The sequence below is a fragment of the Camelus bactrianus genome, chromosome 6 (assembly GCF_048773025.1).
Source record: "Camelus bactrianus isolate YW-2024 breed Bactrian camel chromosome 6, ASM4877302v1, whole genome shotgun sequence".
Taxonomy (NCBI): Eukaryota; Metazoa; Chordata; class Mammalia; order Artiodactyla; family Camelidae; genus Camelus; species Camelus bactrianus.
Genome location: NC_133544.1, coordinates 25,027,014 through 25,052,670, shown reverse-complemented (window position 1 = coordinate 25,052,670; position 25,657 = coordinate 25,027,014). Strand labels below are relative to the sequence as shown.

Here is a 25,657-nt window from a genome sequence, read left to right as displayed (position 1 = left end):
TCGGTCTTCAGGGTTGGGTTTATCCTCCCCAGTCTTACTCTCCACCAAGAATTCACAGCCAAAGCCCGGCAAAGGTCATTTCTACTTCTGCCCCAAAAGGAGTGGCTGGATTTTCGAAAGCTGGTTCTTAGGGAAACTAAAGACAGAGCATAGCCCCAGAAATAATGTCCAGGGAGTGGGACAAAGCAAGGGGAGGAGGAGGGCCAGGCAAGCCTGGGGGAGGGCGGCGAGGGGGTGTCTGTGGCGGGGCTGGGCTCCCCTGGCTGGGCTGCTAGAAGGGTGGAAGTGGGCTGTTGCCTGCTTGGGGGCAAAGAAGCGAGGAGCAAGAAGAGGCTGCCCTTGTCTCAGAGGCTCTGAGCCCCTCAGAGGTGTGGCCCTGGGGCTGGGGCTCCAAGAATGTCTAACAAAGACTCCTGGAAGGGTGTAAAGAAGAGCATGTGGTCCAAGTGCCCAACTCTTCACCAGGGAGGGCACAGATGGTGCTGGAGGTACTGGACTGCCATGTGTCTGGAGGCTCTGTTGCCAAGTTAACCAGCTATGGCAGAAGCTTCTCCACATGCAGAGAGGAGGGCTGAGAAATGGCAGAGCTTAGGTCACTACTCTCCAGTGCTGACAAATACAGGGGCCTCACTACTTCTCCCTCCTCCTTCCTCTTTAGGGGTCAAACATGCAGGGAGCCCCTGAGTGACGTGGAGGGGCTCTTCCCTCCAGGCGAGGAGTGCCCAAGGCAGAGGCCTCACTGGGCCAAGCTCATGCCCGGGCTCCTCTGGGTAGATTCCCAGCAGCACTGGGCTCTCTAATCCCCGAAGGCATCTTCTGAGCCCCTGTCACAGCCTCCCCCACCACCAGCAGATGTGACCCACAGATGTGGAGCTGAAGGACATGTGACGATAGGCTCATAGGTCTGAGGGTTGGGTGCACTGAGTTTCCACTCTGGATCCATCCCCATTAGCTTTTTGACCTGGCACAGTTACAGTCAGTTTCCCATCTGTAACAAGAGGGATTAGATTAAATGATCACTGATGTCGATGGTGACACTAACATTCCATGATCCCATAGCTTCAAGAAGCACTTCTATTTCACAGAAATGACATCCCCCTACTCACCGCCCTCTTTCAGTAGTCAGGAAAAGATGAGCACACTCAGAGCCCAGTGAGCTCAGTTGCCACCTTCCCTACCATGGCCCCTCCAGCTGGTTGAGGGAGGCAGAAGAAATGCACGACGTCTGTTTGCCAGACGAACTGTGGGGCCATGGAGTCTTTGCCTGGTTTCTCAACTCCCCCTGGGCTGCCCTTCTCCGAGCCCTGTCCCTCCACCTGCCCCCTGCTGTCACTCATCTTGCCCACCCTCTGGGCTTCCATTCATGTGGGCATAGGCACATAGGTGACTTTCTGAGGGGGTAGGGTTGGGGGGACCAGCCCCAGGGCCCTCAGAACAAATGAATGCATCAAACTCACCCCTGCCCCGTGCCCTGCCTCGCCAGGAGGCCAAGCTCTAATCCTCCAGAAGGAAAGGAGGGAATCAGGCTCCGGAGCTCTGGAGACTGCAGGAGCATTTGCAGGGCATTTGTCCAGGGCAGGTAGGAGTGGTTGTGTCCCAACTCACCCCTCTGCTCCTACCAGCCACCCTTTCTTGGTCAAAGTACACCCAGCTGAGCCTCTGAAACCCAAGCCACACAGCCTTTCCTGGATCACCCCCTACCCCACCACGCACATACCCCAATCATGCCTTTAGGCAGAACTTCTCAGCACTTCAGGCACAAAGATGTATGATCTTGGATTTTCCACAATAAGGACAAACTGGAAAGCACCTGAATATCCAACAATCGTGGACAAGTTAAGTGAATTATGGTGCAAAAACACAGCAGTACAAGGCCTTCGAACAGGTTTGCAAAGAGGAATAATGTGAGAAAATGCTTTCTGCAGATTCAGTGAGAAGAAGAAAAGAACACTGTATGCGCGTGTAATCTCAACTCTGCCAAAATGTCAACAGTGATTATCTCCAGGGGTGGGAGCACAGGTGCTTTTCTTTTCTTTTTTTTTTTACACCATGTTTTTTTTCTGTTTTCCACATTTGTTTTTTCCAATGAGTGTGCACTACTTTTGAACCAGAAAGAAATTAATAGATTTCTCCTGAGCCAAATTATCTAAAATCAGTTTAAATGCCCCAGGCTGGGCCGTTCCTTCTGGGTTTGGAGGCCAAGCACAGGATCGAAACCTGCCCCACCCTCACCTTAATATGCACAGACAGGCACACAACACATGCACACACACACACCTCCACTTCCATAAAGCAACCAAGTTAGGGGCTGCAGCACCCACCTGCTCGCAGTCCAGCCAAGGGTCACAGTTCTCTAATGGGTCGTGTTCTTCCCATAACCTGCTAAGGCCACCCAGGAGTTCAATGAACTGACCCTAGGGGCCAGCCCTGAGTCCTGGTCAGAAGTTCTGGCCTGATCCTTTGGCCTGTTGCTTAGGGCTGCTTCTCTCTGCTCCCTGGAATAAGGGACCAGAATTCAAAGCAGAGCAATTTTCATCTCCACCTTTGCTGCCTGGTCTGACCTAGACTGTGCGTCCTTCCAGGCTGTGTGTGGTACTGTGTGTGGTACTGGGCACAAACACTTGCTGGTGAGCATGCCTCTGTGAGTGTGTGTGCACACATGTGCACTCTGTTCCATGAGATGTCTGGGATTCTGAATGTAAAAAGATTGTTCCAAACTTGTGGTTGTGGCTGGGGATCTGGGCCCCACAAGAGGAGAGGGAGACAGGTGGATCTGTGAGGCCACAGTCCCTGGCTTTTTCCCTTTTGAGCTGAGAACAGGTTTTCCATACCCTGATTTAGGGAAGGAGACCACACTGCCACCTCCCAGACTAGGACAGAAAGCCATCCAGGAATCCACTGGAGTCCAAGTGCAGCTTCCCACTGGAATCTAGTCATGCAGTGTAATATCAGTTGGCTTATCTATAAAATGTGTGGAAAGGGTAGGAGGAGTCGATTTTTAACAGCTCAGCTCAATACGACCCTGGGATTCTACTGGGAGAAGAAGAACTTCCATTTATTGAGCTTTTTGACACATGTCAGGAATTGAACTGTTCTAAATGCTCACTTTGACTCTATAATTCTAGTGGGAGAATAGCCATAGGACGGAGGGCTTCCTTTTCAGAAATTACAGACCAACTTGCGCTACACCAAACCTGCCAATGAGAGCTAGAAAAGCCAGGGAAAAACACGAAGGCATTGAAGAATCACCAAGGAAGCAAGAACTTGAGGGGCCAAAGCACCAAGATTCCAGGGGGAAGAGAACACAGACAGGTGAGCCTGACTTTGGCACCACTGGCTCCTTCTAGCAGTATCAGGGGCCAGGAGAAAAACCAGAGTTTGGGGCCTGTTCAAGACGAAGGGCCCCGGTGAGAAGATTCATCAGCATCACCCAGAGGACTTGTTAAACCCAGACTGCTGGCTCCCACTCTCACAGTTTCTGATTCTGGGATGGAGCTGGAGAATTTTCATTTCTAGCAAGTTCCTAGGTGATGTTGAATCTGCTGGTCCAGGGACCCACTTCAAGAACCACTGCTCCGATAATCCCTGAAAGAAGAGTAAAAGAATGTACAACCAGGAAGCTAATAGATGGGGGAATATGAAAGAACGAAATACTTATTTATCCAAAATGAGGCAAGAAAAGATAGAAAAAATGGAATATAGAACTGACCAAGACAAATAGAAAACAAACAAGATGTTGGATATACACCCAACTATATCAGTAATTATACTGAATATGAATAGAATAAAATTGCCCCAAAAAGACAAAGATAGTCACATAGTATGTTATTACATTTATAAGAAATTCTAGAAAAGCTAAAACTATAGTGACAGAAAGCAAATCAGTGGTTGTTGAGGGCCAGGGTTAAGGGATACACTGTAAAGGAGCATGAGGACCTTTTGGAGTGATGGAACTGTTCTATACCTTGATTGTGGTAGTGGTTACATGACTGTATGTATTTTTACAAAACTCACTGAATTGTACCCTTAAAATTAGTGATTTTTTTGTATGTGTATTGTATCTCAAAACTCATTAAAAAAAAAAGACAAAGACTGGATTTTTAAAACAGCAAAATCCAACTGTATGCTGCTTATAAGCAATGTACCTTAAATTTAAAAATACAAAAATGTTTAAAGTAAAAGTATGAAATAATAATAAAATCTCACACTAAGTTCTTACTGTGTTCCAGGCACCGTTCTAAATGCTATATATTATCTCAGTTAATCCTTACAGTAACCCTATGAAACATTCTCTCCATTTTACAGATAAAGATACTGAGGCATAAGAAATAAACGCCCACAGGCACACAGCTGGTGAGTGGTGAGCTGGACACAAGCCCTGGAAGTCTGACTCCAGAGTCACTGTGCTCTGGTGTCACTCTGTGTTGGCTGCCATCTATTGAGTGCTTTCTTTGTTCTGAACACCAAGCCAGGTGCTTCAAATGCAGTATCTCAATCCTTCCTCTTTCACATGGTGGGCAACTGCAGCTCAGAGAGGTTAAATAGGGTTTCTGAGATCACACAGCTGGAGAGTGGCAGAGCCCCAGTTGACCCAGGTCTGTCTGATCAGAGCTCATGCTGGCCCAGACAACATCCAGTTCTCTGGGATCAGTTGCAGGGGGTGGCTTAGAGATTTGTTGTGTGCCCTACCTGGTGGACTCTGAAATGCCTGGGAAGAGGCACCACGAACACTGTTAAAAAGAGACCACAGGGAGGGACAGTGTGATGTGGGACAAGGAGGTGGGTCATTATCCTTGGGATGGGGCCAGTCTTATCAGAACCCAGTAAAATTATAGTGGTTATTATTTACTGCATCCTTACATGAGCCCCATGTTTCACACACTTTATCTCAAAACTGTACAACCACTGATGAAGTTGGCTGTTAATATTTCCCATTTTTCAGACGAGGAAACTGAGGCTCAGAAAGATTAAGTAACATGCACAAGATTAAACAGTAATAGACCCTGGATTTGAACCTAGGTTTAATTGAGTCCAAAGCCTGGGCTGTCATTTACTACTCCTTTCAGAGCCTACCTTTCATAATGTGTAGAGGAGTATGGTAAACGGTGTGGGTGTGAGAGTGGTGAGGACTTGGCTTTGAAAGGGTCAAAACCAGACGCTCAGTGAAGGGAGTGGGAAATGGGAGTTTTAGGAAGAGATTAAGAGATTTGGGGTGATTTGGCAGCCCAGGGGTGGCTACATAGATAACCTTAAGATCTGGCTTCAAATAAATATAGAGCCATTGTGAAGAAGCTCAATCGCTGACCACTGTTTCTCAGTGCAACAAGAGAGATTGCTTCTAATCTGATAGATAAAAGCCAGAACTTCCTAGCAGGGCAGGAGATTAAATAGAATTGATTACAATCCAGGGAAGAGGTGCCTTCTTTAAGAATAGGCGCTAGACCATCCTCTAGGCAGATAATATGTAAACTGCTCTGTAAATTGTGAAGTGCTATAACTTTGATGGCTGTTGGCAGATAGCTTGGGGCTGGGCTTGATGATTTCTGGCCTGGAAGCTTGGAATCATGGTTGCAGCTTGTATCTGATAGTAGAGAGAGAAAGAGTCCAGGGTCAGGGGTGGGTAGAGGAGGTGAGGCTGGCAGAAGCAAGGGAAAATGGAGAATTTAGCTTTCTTTTCTTCAGTTTGCTTCCTCAGGAAGCAAACACAGTTGATTATCCTTTCTCTCTCTTCCGTCTCCAAATGCTCCTAACTCTTGACCCTTCCTAATGGCACTTAAACATATTGTAGTTTCTCTGGTTTAAAAAAAGAAATTGTGATGACTATAAAACCTGACAGCCTGACATTTCTCCCCATTGAGAGGTAGGGGTCTATATAGTCCCTCCTCTCTAATCTGAGTGAGCTTGTGACTGCTTCAACCACAGAGCACAGCAAAAGTGATGCTATGTGACTTCGGAGGCCACATTATAAAAGGCCATGCATCTTTCACCTTGCTTGCTGGAACACTCACTCTTGGAGCCTTGAGTCCGCCATGCTGGATAGGCCATGTGTGTGATGCTGTGGTCAATGGAGCCTGCTGAGCCCAGCCTTCTGGTCATCCCCAAGATGACAGACATGTGAGTGAAGCCATCTTAGATTGTTTGAACCAGCCCATCTGTTTGCTGAGTACCACTGGGTGACCTCTGTCCATGTCACACAGAGTGGAATAATTACACAGCTCAACCCTGCATGAATTTCTGACCCCCAATTTCGTGAGATATAATAAACTGTCCACTGTTTTAGCTGCCAAATTTTGAGGTAGTTAGGCAGAAACATATAACTGGAACATCTGTCCTCTCTGCCATTTCCCCCCTTTGGCTCCTGTCCTCTCTCTCTCCTTTACTTCACGGTCATGCTTCTCAGAAGCATTGTCTCCACACACGTCACAATACTTCAGCTCTCAGCTCAAAATTCACTTTCTCAGGAAGGTCATCCCTACATCCTCAGCCTAGATTTAGCTTGCTTGGTTATCTGCTCTCCAAGCTCCAGCTCTTCCTCTCAAGGAGTTTATCACAGTCTCTATTTATATACGTGTGATTCGTTGATTAGTCTTTCTTCCTCATCAGATCTTGTGAGCTTCAAGAGGGTGGGAATTGTGTCTACTTCCTCATACTTGCAGCCTCTTGTCTGACATATAGTAGGCGCTCCATAAACAGTTGATCTCATGAATGAATGAGTGAAATAGTGAATGGGTGAGCTAGATGTGCTGAGGCTCCTCCTTAAGAAAGTACTTTCCAGGATCTGGGATGGATGGAGCACATCTGGCTGGGGCACATTTAGTTCTGCACAACAAACATTTCAAACTGGTTCACACCAGTTCTTGGAATGCAAAAATAAACAAGAAGTGGTATCTTCTCTGAGGAGGGATGGGAAACACAGACTATCAAATACAAAGTTTCCTTGCCATGGTGTAAGTTGTGCTAGCAGGACATGGAGTGTTAGGGTTGAATTGGTAAGGGACTCCTATCCTGAGATGAGAGTGAAGGTGACGGTGGGAAGTAGGAAGAGGCTTTTAGAGTAGGGGACATCTGAACTGAGTCTTGAAGGAAGAAGATTAGTCATTATGTGAGACAATGAGAAAAGAGCATTTCCAGCAGAGAAAACAGCACAGAAGCCTGGGGAAGTGGTACAGAGGGGAAGCCAGGTGGCCTGGTATTGATGGAAGGAGGCAAGAGAGGTGGGAAGGCCTCCTACTCCTTGCAGAGAAGCTTTTTTCTTTGGGCAGTGGGGAGCCAAAGATGGTTGTAGCAAGGAAGTAATATGGTCATATTTGTGTTTTAGGCAGAGCACTCTGGTTGGCAGCAGTGGATAGAAAGGATTTGAGGAGTGTGAAAATGGAAGCTAGGAATCCTGTTAAGAGACCATTGTAAAAATGCAGGCAGGAGAGGATGAGGAGCTGAACCTGATCTATGACAAAATGGATTGAGGTGTAGTTAGGGGGCTAAATGAATAGGACTTTGCAGTTAACTAAGAGTAAGGGAGAGGGAGGAGCAAGAACGACTTCCAGGTTTCTGGTTTTATCAGCTATGTAGAAGGTGATGCCACCAAGTTAGACAAAAAGTCTATGGGGAAGTTGCTGGTTCAAGCAGGCAGCCTGAACACAAATGACCACCTCTGCTCCATCTTAAGCTTCCATTAAAATGATAGGACATATATTTTCAAAAGAACAAAATCACAACAAAACCGGAAAACAGAGAAGAATATCAGTGGACCAGAAACACAGAGGCATTTCTAGAAGATAAAAAGCAGATGAGATTTCTTATTGAATAAATCAGTACAGAGAAACTTTCAAATACAAACATCAGAGGTAAGAACAATTCTCATTTAAAGGAGAAACCTATTAGGGAAACAAACTTATCCAACTTCAGAGGAAATCCACACCAGCTGCCTATGCTAGTGAACACCTTCTTTATTCATTAATTCTGAGTGAACAACAAAAGATAATGAAAAATAGCTATATAAAAATAAAAGAAAGATTAAATAAACAAACAGAAAATTGACCCATAAGATTCCTAAGTCATTCAAGTTATAGAAAAGACCTTTAACTTTTTTTTCAATTCATATCCTCAGAGAGATGTAAGAGGACATTGCATCCATAAAACAAGAACAAGCTGCTATGAAAGAGGAACAATAAAAGAACAAAAAAGTGTTTTGGAAATTGAAAATAATTGTCTAAATTTTCAAAAATTCAGTGGGGTAAGTACAGTGGTAGAGCACACGTTTAACATGCACAAGGTCCTGGATTCAATCCCCAGTACCTCCATTAAAAAAAAAATCACCCCCCCCAAAAAAAATTCAGTGGAGAAACTGGATAATAGAATGGACACAAAGACTAACTTTTTAATATAAAAGAAAAAGTTAATGAAATTTCCCAAGACAGAGCAAAAAGACAAAAAGATGGAAGATACAAAAGTTAAAAGACATGGAGGAGAGTCCCAGGAGGCCCAACATCCACCTAATAGGAGTGTCATAAAGATACAATAGAAAGATTCGAGGAGAAAAATAATAAAGAAGTGAAAGCAAAAAGTATTTCCTGAGCTGAAAAAAAAAAAAGAATATTTAGATTGAAAAGGGCTACCAAGTACTAACTGGGAAAAATCACACACACACACACACAAACACACACACACACACACACACACACACACACACACACACACAGAAGAGCAGAATGGGAAGGAGAAATCGACAAGTTTGGTTTTGAAGTGCTTTTGGGATACGAGGTTAGAAACTCCCCTGGCAATTGGATGTATGGAGTTGAAGTCCCGGGTAGTGGTCAGGGCTGGAGAGAGATCTGAGAATGACTGAAGGACCTACAGAGAGTGAGAAGAAGAGGGCAGAGAGAGAAACCCAGGAAAGAGAGGTAAACAGCTGGAGCACTTCCCAACTCCCATGAGAGTCTTCTTAATTGCTGTTTTCCTGGGAACATCAGTCTACCCTCTTTTTAATCCATTGCCACCCTGGGCTCCTGTGGGCTGGACTGGTCTCTCTTAGAACATAATCCACTTGCCTAGGGGTTGGGTTTGGGGCTGAGAAAGGTGAAAATTGCTGGGAGGATTAAACTGGTGACACCACTACTCAAATTAGTTTGTTTTCAGGTGGAAATCAGATCTTTATTCTTGCTGAAACAACCTGTCTCTCCACTGAAGCAGCTCATTCCCGACCACTTATAAGCAAACAGCGGATCTAATGGTGGAAGATAACACATCTAATGGAGAAGTGGAGCATCAGGCTCTCATTCCCTGCTTGGTTTGCTTGGGGCAGAGGGGTGAGACTGGTGGGGAGGGGATAGAGTGGTTGGTGGCAGCTGCAGGGAGAATGGAGAAGAGAGGATAAGGGAAGAGGCAAGAGAAGAGAGGACCTCAATACAAAGAGCAGAGATGAGATCAGTCTTTAGTGTCCCCTGGCTTGCAGCAGAGGGGACCTTGCTCCAGGCAGGCTGTCCACCAAACCCCTGAGAAAGGAAAGGAGCTGTAAAGTGCCAAAAGTTTAGAGCTCTGGGATGTTTCTTCTTCCCAAATTGTAGCCTGTTCCTTCTGCTTTTTTCTCCCTGGAGTGGTGTACTTTAGGGTTGAAAGTCCCTCTAGGATGCAAAGATGAACTGACCTTTTGAATTGGAAAGTGATTAATAATGTACAGATTTCTCCAGATATTCTCTGCCATTTTGTGTGTGCCACAAGGGGAAGGGGCCTGCATGTCTGTATTTCAGTTTCAATCTCTTTCTTACACACACACACACACACACACACACACACACACACACACACACACACCATTTCTTAATGACCATGTCACACTGATCTCTCCCTCTTCCTCAGATCTCCCTGCCACCCACCCCACCTCGCCACCAGCCCCAGGTAACCAAAATCAACCAATCATGTGCCAGGGTTGACTCTCTTCTTCCCTTGGAGGCCTTGCAAAGGTGGTCAGAGTAGAAGCCTCAATAGGGAGGGGGCTGGAGAGCCAGATAAGAAGTAGCCAGGGGCTAGTATTCCTGGTTGGGAGAGGAGCCAGATGTGTCTGCCTCGGTGACCAGAGGTGCCCTGAGCCCTGACAGTTCTGGGGGTGGGGTGTCCACCCAGACAGCTGCAGAAAGAGGGGTGGTACATTGTTTTAGCCCCAGCAGCAGACCAGTCTTGCAGAAAATAAAGCCCCTTTCTATGCTTTCGGCTGCCACTGTTGTCGTCACTTTGTTATGAGGGTTAGTGACTGTCCATTAACTCCAGAGAGCTGATTCTCGCTAGTGCTGCACCAACAGCTGGGAGCCAGAAAGTGCTGACATGGGGGAGGGGTTGATTCCCCCACCCTGGCTGGACGCTTGCAGGGTAAGTCAGGGAGGTCACTGGCATGGCTTACTCAGCTCTACCCAAGTGCCAATTAGCTAAGGTTTTTCTGAACATAGCCAGGCCTGCCACAGTTGAGAAAAATTATTGTCAGAGAGGCTCATTTTGTTTTTGTATATAAAAAAAACCTCCCCACCAGGGATAGATCTATCCTGACTGTCCCCTCCTCTAGTCTTAGGAGGAGGATCCAAGCCAGGCAGGGTCCCTGGGAGGAGATGGCCAAGGACTGGCTACTTGCATGGGATGTTGTGGGGGGAGTGCTTTCCTGGCCTCTTGGCTTGGATGCAGAGGCCCTCCCAGCTCAGCAACTCTGTACACCCTCATGGCTTTCTCAGGGAAATAAGGAACAAGGGAGATCTTAAGAAAATACCAAAAACATAAATAGCCTTTTCTGTTTCCTTTGCTCCTTTCCACTCCATTAATAAAATCCCATTCTTCACAGAAAGGACATTAACTTCCTTTTCCAACCAGGTTAATGAAGCTGGTACTCTGTGTTCAAGGAGAACTGGGGATTTGTAAGCTCAGGACAGCCCTCAGAGAGCCCCATAGGACATCAGGGCTTGGAATCTTAAAATTCAGCTAGTCCAACCTTCTTCTTTTACAGATGACAAAATTGAAGCCCACAGAGGGGAAGGGAGCTGCCTGCGACAGTCTGTGGCAGATCTGGGACCAGAACACAGGGCTCCTGACTTCCAGTCAAATGCTTTTATTCTGAGCTATTTTAAAACTTCATTCTCTTATTTTACACCCAATTACTGAGTCCTTACTATCTTGCAGGTGCTATGGGGGTGGGGAGGTGTGGAGGAAAGCAAAGAGATGAAAACAACACAATCCTTGCCTTCAAGGAGCTGTTTCCCTAGATCTGTGATTCTTGGAAAAAAAACCAAAAACAAACTGTGAGTCAGACTGTCACCCTATATTGTCCTCTATAGGTGATGATGGAAGAAGAGAAGGGGAGAGAACCCTTTTGTCAACTCAGGATTTATAAGCTGGGCTTCACTGACTCTGGAACCCCAGGAAGGCCAAGGACAAAGAGAGCCACGGCCAGGCTGGGAGAAAAGAGGGTAAGGGTGGCAATGATCAGGTCACAGCCAGCAGGCCTGGTAGGTGGATGGAAATAGTGACAGCAGCTCACACTGGTATGGTGACATACAGTTGACAAGCCTTCAACCCCAGACATTCTTTCATTGATTCCTAAGGCAGCTCTCTGAGGTGAACAGAGCAGCTACCTTATCCCCACTTTAGGTGTGAGGAAACTGAGGTTCAGAGAGCTCAGGTAACTGGCCTATAGCTGGTAAATGCCAAATGCCAGCACCCAGCCAGGAACTCCTAGTCTAGTGCTCTTTCTACAACTGGCAGTGGAGAAGTTGTGCTGGGTTGAGAGGATGAGGGTAAAGCAGTGGTCAACCACAGGGACAGGCCAATCTTCCTCTACGCAGTTTTATTTTGATCGCCACATTCTGCTACTCGGAGAACTCTGTTCCGAAGAACTGGAAGCACTTTGCAAGCCTGAATGAGCTCATTCAGCACACTCTTGCCAGAAAGAGGGAGGACTCCAAATGGAGATTCTGTCTAAGGTCACCAGTATTCAGTCACATAATGGAAAACAGGACTCAGGTTCCCCAACTCTGCCCTCATGCACCAAGCAGTGTGATGCAAAACTAGCCTCCTTCCATGAGAGTCAAGAGGGCCACAGAAGAAAATTGAGATATCTCCTGGTAACTCCTTCTTTCTCTGGAGAAATGGGTCTGGCCCATCCCTTGACCCACCGGCCATTTCTGGGGCAAAGAAATCTTGAGGCATCCACAGCCATCCCAGTTACCCTGATGAGCGGGCTTGAAGGAGGAGAAGGGAACTTAGTGAGGCTGGCTCAGATTTCCCTAGTGTCCCAGAACCTTGGTGGGGACTGGGGTACCAGGAGCCCGGGAGACTCATAAATTCCTTGTGGGCAGGGTGTCTCAGAGCTGCCTGAGTTCGGAGTCAAGGCCTGGTGGCGTAGGGTCAGGGTACCCAGGTGCCTGTCTGGGCCCCAGTCCCTCAGGGTCCTCCCAGCATCTCCAGCATGTAGGGAGAGGGGGAGGGTTGGACTTGGCGCGATCTCGGGCTGCCAGCAGGAAGTAAGAGCCCCCATCCCCGAGAGGGGTCCCTCTGCCCTCCCCAGTTCAATCCCGGCTTGGTGCCTAGCTCTGCGCTCCCACTGCGCCCCCAGACGGCTCCTTACCTGTCCCGCGGAGAACAGTCCCACCTCCTCTTCGGGGCTTGGGGGCTCGGCATGAGCTGGTGAGCGACGGTGCCCCCGCCTCGCGGCCGCGGTGAAGCTCCCAGAAGGGCGCCTGTTCTCCCGGCCCCGGGTCCCTGCCGCCGCCGCCGCCGCCACTGCTTCAGCACCGCGGACAGCTCCCGCTCGCCACCCGCCGCCGCTGCCGCCACCCGCCCAGCCCGGCGCGGTCCCGGGAGCCCCGCATCATGACCCGGCCCCGCCGCCGCCGCGCAGCCCTCAGCCCAGCCCGAGGCGGCTCCGCGCAGACTTGGGAGAGCTGCGAGGAGGGTCCCCCGCCTCCCTGCCTCCCTCCGCCGCCGCCGCCTCCCTCTCGCCTCCGTGCTCCTTTCTACGCTCCGGAATCAGCCCACCAGGCACTCCGGACCCGCTCCGGGGCGGGGCGGGGCGGGGCGGGAAGTCGGGGGAGCCCAGAGGAGGCGGTGGAGCGAGGGGCGCGCAGCTGGAACTGGTTTCTCTGGTTCCTGGAGCTGAGACCCCTTTCCCAGCCCTTTTCCTCACCCTGTACCCGCATTCCCCCAGAAGCGATGGGCGGTGCTCCGTCTTATTGAAGCATTTTGGAGCCCCTAGGCTCCCAAGCCCTGAGTTTTAACATTATCTGCCCTAAAAAGAAAAACAAGCAAACAAAAAGCACTTATTGAGCTCCACTACATACCAGACACCCTGCTGGCTTTTAATGTTTTAAACAAATATAATCTCATGTAATTTTCTTAAAAACTCTATGAGGCAGCATTTTTTTTTTTCTATTTTACACTTAAAGATGCCAGGCTCATAGGGATTAAATTTCTTGATTTAGAGATAACAGTGCTGTGCTGGGAAGTGCATAGGCTTTAAAGACTGTGGGCCTAAGATTTAGTCCTAGAGTCTCTCTTATTAACTACATAACTTTGAATAAGTTACTTAACCTCTCAAAGGCTTAGGTTTCTCCTTAGCAAAATGGGGGAGCTGAATCACCTCATAGGGGTCATATGAGGACAAAGTGAGGGAGCATATGTGACACACTGGCCCCAAATAGGCCCTCAGTGGGTGAGTGTTCCCCTCAGTTCTCCCATAGGGGTACCTGGTATTCTCAGATATCAGCCAGGGTTTCCAGCTGCTTTGTCTCCCTGACTGTGCTGCTTTTTATCCAATCCCCCACCTCTGTTCCTTTTTTGAGCATGGAGATATCCTCATCTTGAATGTTATGAGTGGATGAGGATTTTTTTTTTTTTAACAAGGTCTTGGGTCTCACCTTAGTACCAGGAAGTTGGGAGAGGAGAGGATTCTCATTTTCTGAAGGTAAATAAGGGCCTGCAATGTAAACCCAAGAGAAAGCTAAAGTTGGGGCTGGGGATGGAAGGAGGCACTGAGAACCAGGCTCTGGCAGTGGGAGTCCTCCCTCCCTGAGCTAAGGATACCATAACACAATTAATGACGGGCTCCAGAACCCCCTCACTCTCGCATGAAGTGGAGTATCTGGACCAGTTTCATTTAGCTCCTAGCATGCACTTTAGGAACTGGGAGCCCCCATCATGGAGCTTGGATTTCCTTCTCTTCAGAGATGGGCAGAGAACTCCCTAAGCCTTGTGGTCTGTCTCAGGGCTGGTAGTAGTGTTTAGCCTGTTGAGTGTTAAATATATTCTTGCTATTCTTGCCCCCGCCCCGTTAGAGTGGAAGCCCCAAGACTGGGAAGGCTCCTGGACCACTCATCCTGAGGCCAATACAGCCGCTGCACTGACCCCTCTCCCCACAACACACACACAAGACACTGTCCCTTGAGTCTATGTGCCCTCTTGCACCTTTGCTCCCATCTGGCCTCCCTTTCACAGGGGATCATGGCCCTTACTTGGCCTTGGCCTTCCTCTGTTTCTCCCCTCCCTACACTGGCTTGCTCCATGGCTGGGCTGCATACAGAATTACTAATCAAAAGGATAATAAAAAAGCCAGTGAAGCAAAAGCTGCATATAAATTCTAAATACTAATGTTGATAATTATATGCTGTTGCCTGGTGGGAAAACTTGAAGAAAGGCTATTGGCCTGGGCACCAAGAGACCCAAGTTCTAGTCTGATCTTTGCCATGAATTGGCTATGAGACCTTAGGCAGTCACCTAATCTCCCTGGGCCTTTGCTTCCTTGGGATTCCAAGCCTCTTCCACAGCTTTGAAGAAACTGTATGGGCAGTCAGCACCTTGTGAAACTTGTGATAGAGAATGGTGGACCAACACAGTAGTAGAAGTTTCTTTTAGGGAAATTACCTTTAATCCTTCACAAGATATAGGGGGTGGCTCAGGAACTGAAAAATCTATAACTATGCAAAGTTTCCATTCCATTTTCCATTCCCTTCTTTTCTCGACTGAGCATTTCCTGCTCTGTAATGATGGTCAGCTTCCCTGCTAGACCCTGAAAATACAAAATATAAGACATTGTCCAGGACCTTGAAGGAGTTGCCATGAAGGGGTGAGGTAGATAGACATGTTAACCAATAATTCGAACACACTGAAATAAATGCTATCATAAAGTAAGTAAAAAGAGCACAGAGAAGGAAACTGTCTGGGGTAGTCCCAGGAGGCTTCCTGGAGGAGGTGACATTTGAACTGAATTTTATTAAAGGATGAGATACTCATCAGGCAGGCCAGGAGAGGATGCAATTCTGGGTAGAAAGGCTGGAGTGAAGAGATGAGGCCGGAGAACTGATGAGGAAGCTACAGCAGAGTCCAGGAAAGAAATGGTGAGAATGTGAAAAAGGCAGACTCAGCAGGATGGGGAGCAAGGAATGGGTTTGAGACACTTCTGGAAGAGAACAGAGTGGAAAGGTTAGTTGTGGGGAAAGGGGCAAGGCATCAAGGGTAACACTGGGGCCTCCTGCTCCTGGAAAGCTGATGTTACCTATGAGAGAGTATTGGGAGGGAAGCAGAGATCTCTGCTTACCCTGGGTAAGGCTGCTGAGTGCCATAAACCCCTCAGTTTCTAGGCTTTTACACTGTTTGTTTTAATTTTATTCTTTCTCTAGTGCCTAAGAAATGTCCCCCTACCCACCCCCCCAAATCCCATCTTATCATGATTGTCTCAGGCTTGGAACAGGAGAGCTCAGTGGGACAGAGCAGCCCTGGAAACCTTCCTGGAGGAGGCAGTAGGTAGCCTAGCTGGGACCAGGGCAAAATCCATAGATAAGGGATGGAGTAGGCACTGGGTGAAAACCTTGGAAGAAAGTCCTTCATTTCTTTTCTGTTTCCCACCTCTCTGACATTCCCAAAACAGAATAACATGATGGGCTCTGTTTCTGTTGGAATCAGCTCTGGTTGCTAATCTCTTTCCACCTGGGGACTGCTCTTCATAAGCTCTTTCATACACAGACTCTTAGCTCTTTCTACAAGGGGTTGATTTCCTCACAGCATTCCCTAAGGAGTGTAAATCAGCACCAAGTGTGGGGAGATCTGCTTTACTCACTACATCAATAGGCCACATATTGGAAGAGATGCTCCTCATAAGGGGAAGACAAGCCCCATCCCCATCCCAGTGAGCTCAGTACCATCAAGTCAAGCTCATGGCCAGGGCTACATGGGGTGGGGGGGGGGTACCCACAAAGCCCTGGGTGATGGGGTGGGTTGGGTGGTGGTGGAGAGATAGGAAGGCAGAGTGCAGGGACAAGGAGGCCTTTGAGCTGCCCAGCAGCCAAATCCTGCTCCCATGGATATGGCTCCAAGGAGGGGTTCATTTCTGGGCATAAGCATGACTCTGGACGCAAGAAAGAACACTGGAGATCTTCACTGCTTCTAAGTCAGGCCTTTTGGTTAGAGGCAGACCTTCCCCCACTCCTCTACCAGCAAAGGGGTCTGTAGTCTATTTCTTAAACTTCTTTGGGGGGTTTTGAAAGTTCATTACCACTGCTGCCCACTTCTCACTATAGGAGATTGTAAAACTGAATTGTAACACACCAATTCATGCCAGGGAAAGAAGATGAAGACAATTCTCAGCACCACTCCTGTGGAACACCCTGCTCTCCCTCCAGGCACAGGCTCACTCAAGCCTGGGAAGGAGAATGGGTGACTTACTGCAACTTCGAGAGGCATAACCAGAGCATGAGGTGGAGGAATACAGAAACCACGGACTGCCCCGCTCAGAACTCCATCAGCATCAACTCTGGCATCCGCAGGCTGTCTCGGGGGATGTGAGCATTGGCTCATTGGCAGAGGAACCTGCACTGTTGGCATTTCCCCACTTTTGCAGAGCGGGGATGTGTGGGTGTATATGTATGAGGGTCTGGGGTGGGGGTGGGGGTGGGAATTAGCAACAGTGACAAGCACACTGACCAGGTTTTTCACCTGATGCAATAATGAAAATAAAAATGAGTGCAAGAATAAGAATCCATGGTATTTGCCTTGCACTCTGTAGCTTCTGAAGCATCTGCTCAGCTGTTATCTCATTTGTTCTTCAAAAACATGTATCATTCCCAGGTTACAGATGAGAAAAAGGAGTCCCAGAGAAGTCAAGCAACTTCCAATTTGGAAAAAGCAGTCAGAGTTCAATAGCAGGCCAGAGGAAGAAAGACACAAGACTGATGCATGATTCTGCCTTCCCCTGGAAGCTACAGCCAGCCAGGGGTCTGCAGCGGGGAGGCCTTCTATGCCTTTACCCTGAGCTGAAAAGGTACAGAATGGGCCCCAAACTCCTGCCAGGTCCTGCCTTCAAGGAGTCCTCTGAAGAGCGACATCCAGGACCCGGGACTGCTCCCGTGTGTGTGTGTGTGTGTGTGTGTGTGTGTGTGTGTGTGTGTGTGTGTATGCTTGCCCCAGGGGTGAATTTCTAAGCTGGGAAAGGAAAGACTTTTCTTCCTCTGTGTGTAGGAAAACACTTTCTTGTGCCTCCCTGCTGCATGTGTCTGTGTGTCTAATGTACTGATGAGAGAAATGACCCTTCACCCCTCGCCAGATCAGGGTCTGGGGAGGCAGGAAGCTGAAAGGCAAAAGAGCTACTGATGCTAAGAAAATGTTCTTAGAGAAGCTGGAGTACTTGTTATATCCTTCAGCTCAGGGTAAGCGAGAGAGACCCATTCTGGGTCCTTGTTCTGTGTGCTTTTACCTTTTAATCCTCAAAATAATTTTAATCAAGGCTCATGAAGGTTAACTTAGTGTGCCAGATTCATATATTCTGCAAATGACAGGCAAGATTTGAAGCCAGATCTGTCTGATGTCAAAGCTGAGCCTTTAACCCTCTCCTCCCCAGCAGCCCTACTCATCTCCAACATCGTCTGAGGGATTGGGACATTTAATGAGGGAGCAGAAAAAGAAACAAGAGGAAACAACCTCAAAATGTAAAAAGAGCCTCTCCGGTGGAATTAGGATGGCCCATTCTCTGCTGGGTCAGAAACCTGTACTTACCAAACTTGAAGGCCAAGGATTTCCATGTGCTTTTTTTCAGTTTGTTTCCTTTTTGTTTTGCCTTGATTTTTCTGATGTTCCTTTTGAAGATCCTGGCCTGACTCAGACGGGCTAAGGGGACCCAGAAGGGAATGGGTGGGGGAAGGAGGAACAGTGGCAATGTAACCCTGGGGGCGAGCAGGGTGTGCCAGCAGAGAGGAAAGTGACAAATTTTAGAATGAAACACTCCAGCTGCTGTTTTCCTCTTCCAGAACACCCACTCCCAAGCGCTCTTCTCTTCTGTTTTGGAAGGGGTGTGTGTGTGTGTGTGTGTGTGTGTGTGTGTGTGAGAGAGAGAGAGAGAGAGAGAGAGAGAGAGAGAGAGAGAAAGGGAAAGGGACAAAAGATAGGTCCTCAGAGACCAAGCTACTTGCAGTTGTCAGCTTCTTGATCCACCCATGGTCCCAGCAGCATTTGGGGCACCCACATGATCCCTGTCTCTTAGTGAGCACATGTTTGGCTCCATTGTAGCCTCTGTCCCATCTCTTATCCAGTCTTGATACTCGATCCTCTCCCTCTGGCTCCCAAGCCTGTTGTTCCCTGACTACCCCAACACAAGAGCATTCTGCTGTGTCAGTAAGAATGCTTAACAGTGAGGGCAGTGAAGGCACACCTTGCCAGGTTTAGCACTGGAGAACTAAGGAGAGAGAAGTACAACAGATGACAGAAAGAGAGATGGACAGATGGATAGATGAAGAGATAGCTGATAGACTTTACTGAGTGCCTACCATGTGCCAGGAACTGGACTAAGAGCTTAATGAGTATTCTTTCAATGAATCATCTATTAAATCTATGAAGTAGGCATTCACTATACAGTATAAATTGTATCCATTCTCAAATAATTTAATGGGTGCCAAGCACTGTGCTAGATGATTTACTTAGTCTTAACAATAATCCATTTCTTTTGCATTAAGAGAACAATTAACACAGGATTCCTAGCCTTTGCCTGACCGGGGGGGGGGGGGGGCTAGTAGAAAAAACAGAAGTCTTGGCATTAGGCAGGTCCAAATGTAAATCATGATAGGTTTGTCAATACAAGTGTGTTCTTTTTTGGAAATCAATTTGGTGCTGTGTATCAGGGGCTAAAGTAAATGCACTACTAGGAATTTATCCTAAAGCAATACTAATAGGTAACATTTATTGAGTAAATACTCACACCAGGCATTGTTATAATTGCTTTAGATGAATCATCTTATTTAATTCTAACAACAACCCCACGAAGAAGGTACTTTTATCATCCCTATTGTACAGATGTGAAAACTGAGACATGTAGTTTACCCCAGGATATGTAGCTTGTAGGGGTAGAGCCCAGATTCCAAGCTAGGCAGCCAGCCTCACTCTTCAACTCTACGTCATACTGACTGTATAAACTTTGCACTGCACATAAAACTGGCTATCACAGTACTGATCATTGTTACAGAAAATTTGGAACACAAATAAATGTCCAAAAAACAGGGCACAGGGTAAGCAAATTTAAATATGGGGTAGGCAAATTTAAACAATGTTTTTTAAAAGTTTACAAGACCATGAGGGAAATGCTTATGTTACAATATGAAACAGAAAAAAGTAGGTTACAAAATTGTACATAGAATATAACCACAAGTATGCAAAAAGGCCTAGAAGAGTATCCTAGGAGGAATTAAAGCAAAGTGCTATTAAAGGTTATTTCTGGATGGAGGCAACCATGTGGTTCATTTAAATGTTCCTCTTTTTTCTTTTCTGCATTTTCTAAATTCTCTGCAAAGTACATGCATGACCTTAAAGTTACTTAAAAACTTAAATAAAAACAGATATTTACTGAATTGTATGATTGGTATGTTGGGTGCCCTTTGAAGACCCATCTCTCTCTATTTCATCACTCCCAGCAGGGATAATGGTGGGATTGGTGGTGGGGGGGTGACCTCTCCCCCTGGCCTGCGCAGTGGGAGAATTATAGTAAATGAGGTCACATTTCTAAAGGGTTATGTTCTCCTTATAGCTGGGTGGACTGAAGCCCTAGTGATCCTCACAGAAAAAAAAGAAGGCAAAGAAGAAAGCAGCAGGGAGAATGTAGAGAGTGAGAAACATAAGGTCAGGAGGGAAGGAGGGGACAGAGGAGACAGCCTGGGGAGGAAAGGGGAAGTGAGGAAGCAGAGCTGGAGCCCCAAAAGGGTCAGGGAGCTGGTGGGGTGAGTGAATGAGTGATGAGGCAAGATAAAGAGTGAGCAGAAAGGAGGATGAGAGAGAGACATAGAGAGAGAGAGAGAAAGAGAGAGAGAAAGGGAGAGAGAAATAGCAACCTGTAAGAGACTGAATTCTTCTCAATGCCAAAGCTCCTGTTAAGCTGCAGTGGGTTGCTCCAATGTTACACAAACACATCCTGCAGTTAAATGATGCTTGCGTCTAAAGAAAGTCTTTCCCTGGGCTTGCAACTTGAATCTCTCTCCCAGCTGCCTGGCTACTCCCCAGTCCTCAAGTCTCCAGGCAAGGAAGCACCTTTCTGGGCTGTAGCCACTGCAGTTTGCCAGGGACAACTAGACCTATCCCTGCTGAAATTCATCCAGCCAGAGCTGGGAGCCTTGGTACAAATGGACATGAGTTATGATATGAACACGGCATTAACACCCAGCTGTCCCAGAACACAGTTTGCAAAGGCTGCCTAAGGCTTTTAGTTTATAGGCACTTAAAAAAAAAATCATGGAACATTGTGAGAGCTGCAAGGGTCATCTGTAGAATCCACTGCAGGGAAAGAAATGAGGCCCAGAGAGAAAAGAAGAATTGGCTAAGACCAACAGCTGGCTGGCAGCAGGGGAGTCTGGGCTTCCTGATTCTTTATAAGTAGAAGAATTGTTCATAATATGAGTGAGTGATGTTTTGTGTTTTCACAGGGCTTGCTGTGAATCTAACTACCATTCTTTTACCCTCATAATATGCTCCTGAGATAGGTAACCCAGGAATAAGCTTGACATTTGTGGGTAGAAAAGCAGCTCGGAGGGGCCATGGAATTCTCCCAGTGTCCGTGGGCTGATAAATAAGGTGCTGGGGCTTAAAACTAAATCTTCTCAAGAACGTGAGTGTGGACCACACACTTTCCTCAGGAACCTTCAGCCCCAGGAAGACAGGAGCAATGTCAATCTCTGCAGTTTGCTGGAGCCCTCAGGCAAAATTTCCTGCTTGGGGCAGCCCATCAAGTGTTAGAGGCAGAGAGTGAGTATGTTCAAGTTTCTACTGTAACATTCTGGTTTCTACTGTGAAATCATCTGCATGGCTACAATTCTGATGTGTGAGACCTTAAACCCATTATCACTGATCATCATTGTTGGAGCATTTATTGTTTATAGGGAACAGAGTAGGTTCTGGGGATACACAGAGATGTAAGACTTGGCCCTGGTCATCAGAAACAAGATGATTTTAACTGTGGACTAAGGCCAAATACATACAAATACAAAAAGGTACTGAGTCTGAGTTCTCAGACAGTGCCTCGCCTCTGCATGTGCTGTTCTAATGCCTTGAAATCCTCTGCGGCACCCACCTGCACATCCCTAAAATCTCAGCTCAAGTGTTTCCTCCTCAAGCATCTTTCCCCAGAATCCTCAACATGGATTGCATTGCCCTTTTCTGGCTTCTTGTAAGATTCTCTATGTTCCTCTGCTACAGCTCTCAGCACACTGTACTTTTTAATCTTACTTGTTTCTTGCTTCCACTTGACTCTGAGCTTCAGGGAGGAGGATAGGGCTATATTTTTCATCCCTGGTAACTAGGCTGTACCTGACATAAGTAGACAATTAATAGATATTTGTCGACTAAACAAAAACAACCATTCTGCTTCTACTGCCTCTAGCATATAAGCTCTAAGGGTCCCTTGCAGCTCTAACATACTGTGACTTTTTACTTGCTGGTGGAGGCATTGTTTTCTTTGAGGCTGGATGTGCCAGCACTTAGTAGTGATGGAAACCAACTCACCACTGCCCCTCTTCTCCTCCACAGGGGCCTAATGATAATCCAAGCATGGACAACATTGGGAGCTGTGACTTACTGCACCTCCCTTTTATTAGAATGACCAGGGCTGGCAGGAGTCCACTGGGAACTTCCTGTCCACGTCTACCAAAGTCTTTGCCTAGTTACCTGGTTGCTGTGCAGATGAGGCTGGGAAAATCCAGTGGCTAGGCAACACAGAACACTCAGGAAAGGAAACCAGCCAGAAGTATTTGCAGATTAGAAAGGCAAGGAAACTTGATGGAAACAAACATTCAAAGTACCTGCCAGGCTTTTAATAATGTCAGAGAAGAGCCAGGAACCAGCTGGAGGAAAAAGATAAGAAACACATTTATTTCCTCTGCCCAGACCACATTAACTACCTCCCCACCCCCACTCCTATACCTTGTGTTTTACTATTAGAAAACAATGGTTGCATTTCTCAGGCACGCTGCATGGGTGACAATCTCTCTCTACATGCAGGAAAACCGAGTCTAAGATGTTACCGAATTTGTTTGGCAGCCACCTTGAGGTGTGTTACTGTCCGTGGTGCTGAGTTTCCGATAGGGCCCGGAGGCCTCTGAGTCTTAGCCAGGTTTGTCTGGCCTCACAGATGACCCAGCCAATGAATGATAGAAAGCAGTGGGACTGTGGACAAGGAAGACTTGAGAGCCTGTCTGGAAAGACAGGCCCTCAATATATTATCTGAAACTCTTGGAGGCAGATGTTTTTCAGAATTCAGAATTTTTCAGACTTTAACAAGGTAATATGATGCATCTACTACATGTTATGTAAAGTCCTTAGTGAGATTTGGGGCAGCACCACTTAATTGAGCACGTTGATATTTTCTTAGAAAAATGTATGACTAATCGTCACAAGTGTGATCAATGAAGATGTTAAATAGCCTCATGGCAGTTCAAGGGCTTCCTTCAAATGAGTCTGTTTGCCTTGGACTCACAAAAAGCTTTTGGTCTTATAGTGTTTTGAATTTCAGAATTTTGGTTAAGGGATTGTGATCCCACAGTGGTTCCAGCCTTGGATTTCATCTTGGGTCAAACTGACCTGCAAAACTTCCTATGGTTGACTAAACTTTCTAAGCTTATACATTTCTTGACTGAGGGTTGGAAGCAGGGGATAGATAAGGAATGAAACTAAACCAAAGAAAAGCAGTTTGAAGTATCTAGTCCTCAAACCTCCCTACCTACAAAAATTCACAAGTGTAATTTTCTTCTCAGGATAAATAGCTAATAATTCTTAAAGTATAGCTGGAGATCCTGGAAGCCTCATGGATGGCACACAGATTGAAAAAATTAAAGGCCATTAGCTCTTCTTTCCACCCACCAGCCTGCTTGTTCCTTGACTCTGGGCAGCCTCACAACTCCTATCACACAAGCATGAGCATAGCTGGAATACCTGTGATGGGGGAAGAATGCTGTTATCAGTGTATAAAAGTGGCTACCAGCCCTATTGACTGCTGACTATCTGCCAAGCTCAGTACTAAGTGATTAAACATTCATTATCTCTCTTATCCTTACCACTGTCTGGTAAGGCAGGATTATCCCCATTTCACAGATGAGGAAACTGAGGTTCACAGAGGTCAAATAACCCACCTGGAATCATAAGCAGGTAAATGGTGGAATTAGGGATTTGAACACTGATCAGATTCCAGGACCTACATTGCTTTACTGCTCTTACTTTGCCTTCATCATCATGTTGGTTTGAATGTGAAAAGGAGGATTAAATTGCTGCTAGTATAGAATCAGTTTTGTTTCTGGTAGGTTTTTAGTTAATCATACTACACAAGTAATAATAGCTCATGAAGTAGAAGAGTAAGGAGTGAAAGGCTGTTTCCTGCTTATGGCCTCCCAGGCCCACATCCAATAGATTAATGGGTTACTGTGTATCCTTCCAAGAGTGTATATGTATTTTTAGTACATGTAGGAGATTATACATAGTCTACTGTGGCTTTTTTTTTTTTACCTTAATAATATATCTTTTCATATCTGAACATACAAAATACCTCATGCTTATTTTATTAAACTAGTTTTTAAAATAAACTGATAAAGGGGGAGGGTATAGCTCAGTAGTAGAATGCTTGCCTAGCATGAACAAGGTCCTGAGTTCAATCCCTAGTAACTCTATCAAAAATAAATAAATTAATTAATTAACAAACAAACCTAATTACCCACCCCCCAAAACCTGATAAAGGTGCTAGGCAAATAGTAGTGAAAGGAATGAATTTCCAATTACTAGACTTTGAAACATGTATGCATGGCTGTTTGTTTTTAAAGGAGCTTAGCATGGTGGTTAAGAGCCTAGGCCTGGAGCATTTGGATTCAAGTCCCCACTCTGTCCTTCAAAATCTCTGTAAATTTGAGTAAATCTTTCTAAACTTCAATTTCTTTATCTGTAAAGTGGGCTTTATCGTGGTAGCTCCCTCATGGAGTTGGATACAGTAGAAGAAATAATGTAGTTATTGAGTTTAGCAGTTTAGTTCAGTGTCTGGGACAGAACAAGTCATGTAGTTCAAATCTGAAGCAGCCACACTCCTGTTGCTAGAGCAGATGTCTAGGGATTCCCTCACATTTGCTTGTAGGATAGTTCCTAATTAATAGCACCGAGTTCTTTTATCTTGGAAATTGAGAGTAGGTGGATTCAGGGATCTCTTGCTTTCTGTTCTCTTCTTCCCAATCACAACTTGACCACAGTCAAAAAAGTTTGGAGACCATTGGTCTTGGCAGATGGAATTCTGAACCTTGAACACTAAGCTCCTGCTCTGGGAAAGGAGGCAGGGTTTGTATACAGAATCCAGGATGTAAAGCACTGAGTCTGCAGTTATAAATTCTAACCTTAAATCTGACACCGCTTTGCCCATAAATTTGGAAAGATAGCTTTCTTCTCACCAGAGGATTTCTAAATCCCACCCATCTCCAGGATTCTAGGATTCTGCTCTAGTTTGCAGGATCCTGCTTTTGATTTTCAGGACTATGCTGATGTGGCTGCAGGGAACTGGTGTCCTTAGCAAGCTGGTGGTTGGTCTGGTTTTGGTGTTTGGTCCACTTGGGAAAGCAGAGTGCTGCTTAAGCATTGCAGGCCCTGGATTCAGAAAGGCAGGCTCAAATTTTAACTCAGCTACTTCTTAGCTGCATAATGTACTTAACCTATCTAAGCCTCAATTTCTTCATTGCATAACACAGGGTTAATAATAGTGCCTATCTTTTAAAAAGTACCTACTTTTTTGATTTTTCTTCCTACAAATATTTGTTGAGGGCTCACTGTGAGCCAGGCACACAGTGGGATACAATTATGAGAAACACTAGATGGAACCTACAGTCTAGTGTGGAACACAGAAAATGATTGAATAATAGTACTAATGAATATGAAATTGCAACTGTGAAAAGTGCAGCTAAGAATGGCAACAATTATAAAAACCTATAACAGAGGGAGCTGATGTGATAAGGAATTTTGGGTAGTTCTTCTGGGAAGATACTTGCATTGAGCACTTACAAATGAGGCTAGCTAACTGGATAAAAGGGGAAATAGAATGTGCAAAAGTCCTGCAGTAGTAGATAAGGAAGAAGACTAGTAAGGTTTTAGGGAAAGGAATAAAAGGGAACCAAGTGAGGGTGAAGAGATAAGCAGAGTCTCA

General features: G+C 46.2%; 1 protein-coding gene across 8 annotated transcripts in view; it reads right to left on the bottom strand.

Annotated features, from left to right (window-relative positions):
- Nucleotides 1-25,657, bottom strand: part of SYNDIG1L (synapse differentiation inducing 1 like) — a 54,832-nt gene that overhangs the window by 7,347 nt on the left and 21,828 nt on the right. For 5 of the 8 annotated variants that reach the window (XM_074365255.1, XM_074365254.1, XM_074365251.1 and 2 more), the window contains 2 exons: nt 22,293-22,334; nt 12,602-15,037 (listed from right to left, as the gene is read on the bottom strand). The gene's annotated coding sequence lies outside the window, so the exon portion shown is untranslated. Of the gene's footprint in view, nt 1-1,717; nt 4,804-12,601; nt 15,038-22,292; nt 22,335-25,657 lie in introns of those variants that run through there. The other 3 variants (XM_074365249.1, XM_074365252.1, XM_074365253.1) reach the window with 3 other exon arrangements.